Source organism: Tachysurus fulvidraco, chromosome 7 (genome assembly GCF_022655615.1).
Source record: "Tachysurus fulvidraco isolate hzauxx_2018 chromosome 7, HZAU_PFXX_2.0, whole genome shotgun sequence".
Lineage (NCBI taxonomy): Eukaryota > Metazoa > Chordata > Actinopteri > Siluriformes > Bagridae > Tachysurus > Tachysurus fulvidraco.
The window spans coordinates 15827055-15835484 of record NC_062524.1 but is presented as its reverse complement, the minus strand read 5'-3'; the positions used below and the strand labels follow the sequence as shown (position 1 = coordinate 15835484).

General features: G+C 39.2%; 1 long non-coding RNA gene across 2 annotated transcripts in view; it reads left to right on the top strand.

The window, feature by feature from the left end:
- Positions 1-4888: 4888 nt before the first annotated feature.
- Positions 4889-8430, top strand: part of LOC113635545 — a 6202-nt gene continuing 2660 nt past the window's right edge. For both annotated transcript variants that reach the window (XR_003438850.2, XR_003438851.2), the window contains exons 1-2: positions 4889-5255; positions 5350-5422. This is a non-coding gene — a long non-coding RNA (uncharacterized LOC113635545). The remainder of the gene's footprint in view (positions 5256-5349; positions 5423-8430) is intronic.

The window sequence follows — 8430 nt, the reverse complement described above, 5'->3', positions numbered from 1 at the left end:
TTGATGTTGTGGAACAATCTGAAAACACCTACTTCCTGTTTTCCTCTTTTACTCTTGTCATGTTAGTGATGAACCACAAAACTCCTCTGACAATGGAGACTCTTGCCATACGGGACACCTGATCAACACACGATACCCCCTTAAAACCCCACCCCAGTGACTCTGCCTCCGTGGGACGTCGTTGATTCGTTTCCACCAGTAAACACACCTCCAGTCACACTTGGCTTTCGGATCTTGGCATCATGCCAGCTGTAAATTTCTCCCCTCTTTTTTCTTTCCAAGACACTGAATCATTCTTCTGGCACTTGTTTGAAGAACGGAAAGAAAGCCAGAGGAAGGAGTGTGTGATTTCGAGGCAGAATGTGTGCTTGGTCATGGCTGACTTCCTCTGCTTGCTGACTGTGTTTGTGATTAATGTGGAACATTCTGGAATTTTTTTATTATTTTTTTTTAACTCGGCTTTAAGTGAGAGCTAGTCATGATACGGTAAAGTTTGTTTGATCCGAATAATTGACGTTTTCAATCTTGTCCTCCTGCCAAATAGAGGCAACACACACACACACACACACGCACACACACACACACACACACACACACACACACACACACACACACACACACACACACACACACACACACACACACACACACCTTGTTTTGCTACAAATTGTCCTCCTTTGAAATTGACTCTTGGAAAATTGCCATAATAGAATAGTGGGAACAACACACACACACACACACACACACACACACACACACACACACACACACACACACACACACACACACACACACACACACACACACACACACACACACACACACACACACACGCGCACGCACACACACACACCTCATCATTATAACTAATTCTCCTGGCTTCGTTTCTCATGTAACACACTGTCAATGGCTGTAATATTAACTGACTCACACACCTCACTTTGCTGCCACTGCACCTTCTTCAATGCTTACTGACTGCATCCAAAGTAAATAGAAAAAATAAAAATAAATAAATAAATACATATAAAGCTACACAACAGAACCAGAAATGGGCTCGAGAACTCTCGGCTGGGAACCTCGTTTACTGAACTTTCTAACAATTGGACTTATCATCAACCGAAAGGATTGTATTTACACTTACAGCTTTGATGATTATGAGATTTGACTCTGAATCGACTCGTCTGTTCTGAATCGACTCGTCTGCAGAATCAAACACCCAAATATGTGTTTAGGGAAATCTTTTTCCTTTATTTATTCTTTTTTTTTTTGAAGTGAACGAAAGGAAAGGACAGAGCCATACAGCTGCTCTGGAAATTTGCAGATTTCTTTTTAATAATTAACTTCTTTTTTAAGCTAGATCTTGAATTAATTAGTTTATTTTAAAGCTAGATCTCAAGTTCTGATTTCTTTCACACTTCACTATATTTCTGACCAGTGAATGAAAATGTTTTTTCCCCATCACATGACCCTTAGATGATGTTTTTTACTTTTTATGTATGAAGGTTCAAAAGTATCCAAATAAGTCTCTGGCAAACTGACTCATGGGTGTGAAAACTTAATGAGCTCATCGGTGACTTTATCATCAGTGACCTTATCATCAGTGACTTCCCTTATAATCTGCTCTCTTCTTATACACATGTACATTAGATCTGAGCTATGGAGAATTTAGAAATTTAGGGTTTTTTTTTTTTTTTTTACATCGTATTTAAAAAAAAAGGAATTAAAGTGGCAGGTTTGTGTGACACACTGAATCTCTAAGGAGTCACCAGGGAGAGAAGAGAACATGTTCAACACGAGAAAACTTTTAGAAGACTTCAGCAGCCGTCTGTTCATCCATACACTGTTACACTATGATGTTTGTGTGTGTGTCTATAGTAACGTCACATCCCGATGTACAGTATGTCATGCTTTGTGTCTTTAATGTGGAATTTGCTCGAGGTTTGTTGCAGTAGATTTAGTAGGAAGGTGTGGATGCTACAGGTGTGACAGAGAAAGACAGAAAAACATCTGTGAGTCGGTCAGAGATGAGACGAGGCCGAGGTGTGATGTAGCCTCTGTGTGTGTGTGTGTGTGTGTGTGTGTGTGTGTGTGTGTGTGTGTGTGTGTGTGTGTGTGTGTGTGTGTGTGTGTGTGTGAGGAAGTCTGAGTGTGTGTTTATGTGTGTGCAGTAGCCTAAAGGCCGCGTGTGTGTGTTTGTGTGTGTTGTCTGATGTAACCTGTGTGTGTGTGTCTGAGGTGGCCTCTCTGTGTGTGCGTGTGTGTGAGGTAGTCTGTGTGCAGTAGCCTCTAGTTGTGTGTGTGTGTGTGTGTGTGTGTGTGTGTGTGTGTGTGTGTGTGTGTGTGTGTGTGTGTGTGCGGGTGTGTGTGTGTGTGTGTGTGCAGTAGCCACTTGCACGGTATGTGTGTGTGTGTGTGTGTGTGTGTGTGTGTGTGTGCATGTGTGTGTGCAGTAGCCTCTAGCCGTGTGTATGTGTGTGGGTGTGTGTGTGCAGTAGCCTCTAGCACGGTGTGTATGTGTGTGGGTGTGTGTGTGTGTGCAGTGGCCTCTAGCCGTGTGTATGTGTGTGTGCAGTAGCCTCTAGCCGTGTGTATGTGTGTGGGTGTGGGTGCAGTAGCCTCTAGCCATGTGTATGTGCGTGGGTGTGGGTGTGTGTGTGTGTGTGTGTGTGTGTGTGCAGTGGCCTCTAGCCGTGTGTATGTGTGTGTGTGTGTGCAGTAGCCTCTAGCACAGTGTGTGACCTCTATTCTGTGGGCCGTGATTGAAAAAGCTGATTAGAAGAGAGTCAAGTTGCTGACCTTTGACTTCAGGCTCTCTGATGGCTTCTTCACTGCTCCTGATTTAAGGTGCCTTCTTGCTCCTCAGCTTTAGAGCTCATTTATTGGAGAATCTAAACTCCTGTCTTCATTACTGAGTCCCACAGGGTTCGGTCTGTAAAGTGCTCTTAACGTTTCATTAAGGTTATGTAAACGTTCTGTGATTACGTTCAGCAGAAAGATATTCAGATGCAGAAGCAGGGCGAGTTTATCAAAGCATCCTGAAGTTGTCATTAATAACAAATCCTGGACCTTAAATAAGGTTGCTAAGCAAGGACTGGAGCTGTGTAGCATGGGATGTTTTGTCATATTTTTGTCTTGTTGTTGTTTTAGTTTTGAGGTTGTGTTTTTGGTTTTGTTGTGTTGTTAATTTGTTGTTGAATTGTTGGTTTTGTTGTCATATTTTAAGTTTTGTATTGTTTTTGAGTTTGTCTTTGTGTTGATTTTGTTACTATGTCGTTGTGTTGTTAGTGTTATGTTGTGTTGTTAGATTTGTCATCATTGTGTTAGTTTTGATGTCATGTTTGTGGTTTTGATGTTGGGTTTGTTGTGTTGTACAGAGCAGCAGAGCTTGATTTCATGCTGAGACTGAAATCAGAATCACTTCATACTTTAATAAAAACTAAATAAAATTGTTTTTGTTCTTTTACAAAATGTGATGTTACAAAATTATATATTTTTAATTTGCTATTATTATTATTATTATTATTATTATTATTATTATTATTATTATTATTATTATTAATCTAATTTTCAGCAATCAATAAATTTGAGCATCTTTCCAAAGTGAATCTTAAATTTGGGTCAGAATTTTTTTGTTGTTGATTTTTTCTTCCTTCTTTCTATCTGTTTTCCATAGTTGGTGCTCCACCTCCACTGAGGAACTCAACTGAGCATGATGATTGCTGGAATCCTAGTTGAGAAATGAAATTAGTGTAGAGCGGATGAGATATTTCGGGTCCTGCTAGCGGATTCAGAGTTCTGGACCCGACGGTAAAGCGGCTCCCTCTGGGCCGGAGATAATAAATTGTTGAACTGAGACCGATTTCCTGGAGCGAGGAAAATGGCCACACTGGGAATGAAGCTGAGTATAAACATGTTTTGAAAGCGAGAGTTATTGAAGATCGGCTGTTCTCCAGTCGAGGAGAAAATGAAGACAGCTGCTATCGACCAGAACGATTCTGAGAGAAAGCAAATGTCAAAGCATATCGAAATCCAGACGTCTTCTTTTCCTCCTGCTCTTGAGGATGCTGTTATTCTAAAGACTGAAAACGTTTGGTGTTTGGAACCAACTTCACAGGATATGATGTTTAGATGCTAATTTGAAGAAGATGCACGACCAAAAAATCCTAACACGAAGGCGACGAGATTCATTTCCGGAAGCAAAGCTGATTTTGATGACATCATGATGTATCTGTCAATCAGAAGAAAAAGAAAGAAAGGAAAAAGGAATCTCTGCTAATAATCCAATTCATTCCTTGATGAAAAGTGTTTCAGATAAAGGACACTTCATTTTCTTTCTGTCTTTCTGTAGGGTTTATATTTATATAATTATTCTGGTAAATTGGTTTCTTGAGAAAGAAAATGGTGAGAAACCACCTGGAGTCCCTGAGGAACAAAACTGCAGAAGGAGCACACTGACTCACATCCACACACCTCCACATCTTTAAAAAACATATCAGGCAAAATGATTAGACTAAATAATTGAAGTCTGATGTGCTGGTGAAATTTGATCAGCCCAATCACTGTGAACCAAACGATCTTAAATTGCAGAAATATGAAATTCTGGAACCTAATACTATGAACTAATGTAGAAAGTCTGAGCACTATAGACAAAAAAAAAAAACCTAACTTTTCCAGAGGTTTTTTTTTTATTTCAAAAATTTCAGTTTTTGAGAAACAAAAATAACAAAATTCAAAAAAATTGAAATGTAAAAATACACATGTGTAAATAAACAATTTTATTTGAATCTGTTATGTAACTAATCAATAAACCAGAAAAAAATGTAACCAAAAAGTGAAAACCTTTTTTTTTCCTTTTTACAAATTTTAAACTTTTCATTTGTAATTAAATTTCAAACCTTTATTTTTGAGGAAACAAATGATTTCGTTTAAAGGAAACTGTATTTCAAATCTCGAGAATATTTCAGATTCTTGTGCAAATGGGTATTTTTAAGTGATCTCAGGTTTTCAGGTTAAATCTCTTTGTTTGTTAAATTTCAGAGTTTCTGTTAGATTTCCTCTGATTCAGTTTACAGGTATTTTGCTCTCACTTTAGTAATTTTGTATTAACGTCCTATTTGGTCCACATATTAGATTTGGCACATGTTTTACGCTGGATGCCTTTTCTTTCCCTCCCATTTTTTATCCAGGCTCGGGATCAGCATTGAGAGTTAACCCTTGAATGACTGGTTCAGCTCCCTGCCTGGGAATCGAATCAGGTGGACCACCACAAAAGTCTCTCTATAATATATCTTATAAATTTAACTCAAGTTGCCACAGATAACTTTTTTATCCTTTCTTTATCTGTTGCAGCTATGCAAATTTTCCTCACTGTGGGACAAATAAAGGATTCTCTTATCTGAGGGCGTTTGGGTGGAAGAGTGGGGTAAGTTCTACATGTATGTATTCAGGGTTTCATAATACTCCCCAGGCACTTGGGGGAAGAAGCTGTCATTCATCTGTTTTAGCTTATAAAATATCACTAATGCGAGATGGGGGAAGGTGGAGAGCTCCCAAGGGGTCAATTGATATTGGCTGAGTTTAAATTCATGAATATATGTATATATTCCATATATTTAAAGTGCAGATGATTGGCTTATGTTATCTTGCAGAGGACTAGAAGTTTGGAGTGATAACTCATAGCAGTGTTACTGCGACATTCAGGTATGAAACTCTGGCGTAAACTGCGAAACAGTCAGCATGTCTGCTACACAGAGACTAGAACATTGGTCCCTAAATGGCCTACAGAAGCTCGTTTAGCCGAGCTCATTTGTGCATCCGAGCATGATGATTTGCTGGAATTTGGGAACACAAACCAGATGGTGAATGTGCTAACAGCTTCAGATGTTCACTGAAGAAGAACTCCACAGTTCCTCATGTTTGCTTTCATCCACATTTGACCTGTGCTCTGGTTAGAAGGTACCATTACGATGAGGTTTGACAAGGTGATTTAAATCTGTTCAAGACAATCTAGAGAAATATGCAGACATAAAAAGTGTTGGGGTGACGTGGGGTAAAGGAAGCAAGAGATTCGATTGATGTGCCGTCTGGGAGAAAATAGCTTGAGGTTGAGCATTGAACAGATTGTAAAACTGTGTTTTCACTACAACCTGAAGCGTTCTCATTAGAATTCTTTTTCTTACCAGCATCTCCATCTGTGCTTCACACAGAGATCACTAGGAAACAAAATGAAATCTGTGAAATGAAAAATGTGGTTACTTGTCTGTTTACACACTGAGCTCCCAGTATACACTCGTATTAGGTTCCATGTAAATAATATAATTGCAATTTGATGTGTTTGATATTTCCTGATCTAATCTGAAACATACCTTCTATTTTTAAAATTCATAAATAATTTCTTGATTAAGTTTCCCCATATGTTCAACCTACTTTTCCTGTGTATGCTTAAATGACTGTTGCCTGTATAATTGGCTATGACTAGCAGGTTTGTTAGATAAATAATGCCCTGTTGTGTAGTAGTGTTTCACCCCGGAGAAACACCATGGAGAAAGACTCCAGAATAAAGACCATCATGGTAATGGAAATGATAGAGGCTCTAGATTTAATTCAGAACTAAGGGCTAGAACCTAGGGCTAGAGACTCTGGACTCGACTCAAGCTTCAGAGGTAAACACTCTGAGGAAATCTGAGGAAAATGTGGGATTCTAGGGTCTTGAGCTAGGACTCGTATGGTCTAAAGATGGACACTGCAGATGAGAGGACTGGACTTGACTGATACTCCACATGGTCAACATCAGAGACATACCAGACGTTGACAGAAATCTTAAATCTCATTAGACAGCCATGAAAGTATCAATAGACACGTATCTTATAAAGCAGAGAGCTATGGTGTTAAATTGAACACTACATTTAGGGATTCTGACCTCAAACAGGACTCTAGAGCTAGGGTCTCCAGACTTGACTTGGACTATCTGGACTAGGGACTGTGGTCTTAACTTGAAGACTATACTTGAAATAGGATCTTTTTGCTTACATTTCTTTAAGAAGCTTCGGCAAAATGTAGTATTAATGTGGACACTGCTGACAGGTACTTTGGACTTAACCTTGACTCTAGGACTAGGGTTATCAGAGATATAGTGGACCTTAGTTGTAGAGATGCCTTTTCCTGAACATCTTAAATAGGATCCTTAGCTTGTCTTCAGAGCTACATATTGTGGACTCAACTAAGAGACTACAAATAGGGATTGTTTATTGAACTTGGACCCTAGAGCTGGGGACGCCATTCACTAAATTCCAGGGGTTTCGTTACCACGACGAAAAGTGGGCGTGTTTCTGGAGGTCCTGGAAAAAGACCATACCTATGATGGATAATGAAGGACAAAACAGTCATACAGGTAGATTTTATATTTTATATCTATTATGCTTTATTATCTTACAGTTAAGCAATTTTAGAAAACAAATAAACAACCAAAAACGGTTACGGTTAGGGTTAAGATTAGATTATCAAATAGGCCAAGCCTACCCAATGATGCAATATCTCTTACACTGTTCTGAAATCCCTGGAAATAAGTGCATCCCAGCTGGGGACTGTGGCCTTAAATTGGACAACGCCGACAGGGACTCAGCAACTCTGAACTTTACTTGAATACTATAAAAATGGTTTCTATAGTTGATTATAGAGGTGGGGTATCCAAACTTGACTTGGAGCCCACAGTTTGGACTCCAGTCATATAGATTCAGGAACTGTGTTATAGAGCATCTCATATTATTTTTCCGTACTTTACATAAAGCACAACAGACTCTGGATCGACTCGGATTTATAGTGGAACCGAGATTAGACTCGGATGTAGAAAATCTCTCTCATAAACTGTCTGTAAATCACTGTTTCTAATAGACGTTGAATGACTTTATGTTGTTTTGTCGCTTTGCATTGCTGACAGTGTGAATTCAGAGTTAGCCTCCTCGAATTAGCGATAAGATTCATTAGACTAGAACAACATTGTCAACATTTTGAATGAAAACTGTTGCAATAAAAACTACAGACACATATTATAAGACGTTTTGTCCCGGGTTTCCTTTGCTGTATATTCTGTATAATATATGTCGAGATATTGGATCAGATTGAACACTCGGGTGACAAAAAGCCATTCTAATGTGGTACAGAGAGGAAATATGTAGCATTGCAAACACTGAATTATACATTCACACAGAGCTAGAGTGTGTGTGTGTGTGTGTGTGTGTGTGTGTGTGTGTGTGTGTGTGTGTGCTTTGTGTGTGTTATCAGCAGGAGACAGCTGGGACATCAATGCAACTGTAAAGCCTAAAGGCCATGGTGCCCAGTGTGTGTGTGTGTGTGTGTGTGTGTGTCTGTGTGTGTGTGTGTGTTTGTGTGGTTTGACTTGGATTCATACTCGTGTGTATTCTTTTTGGCATC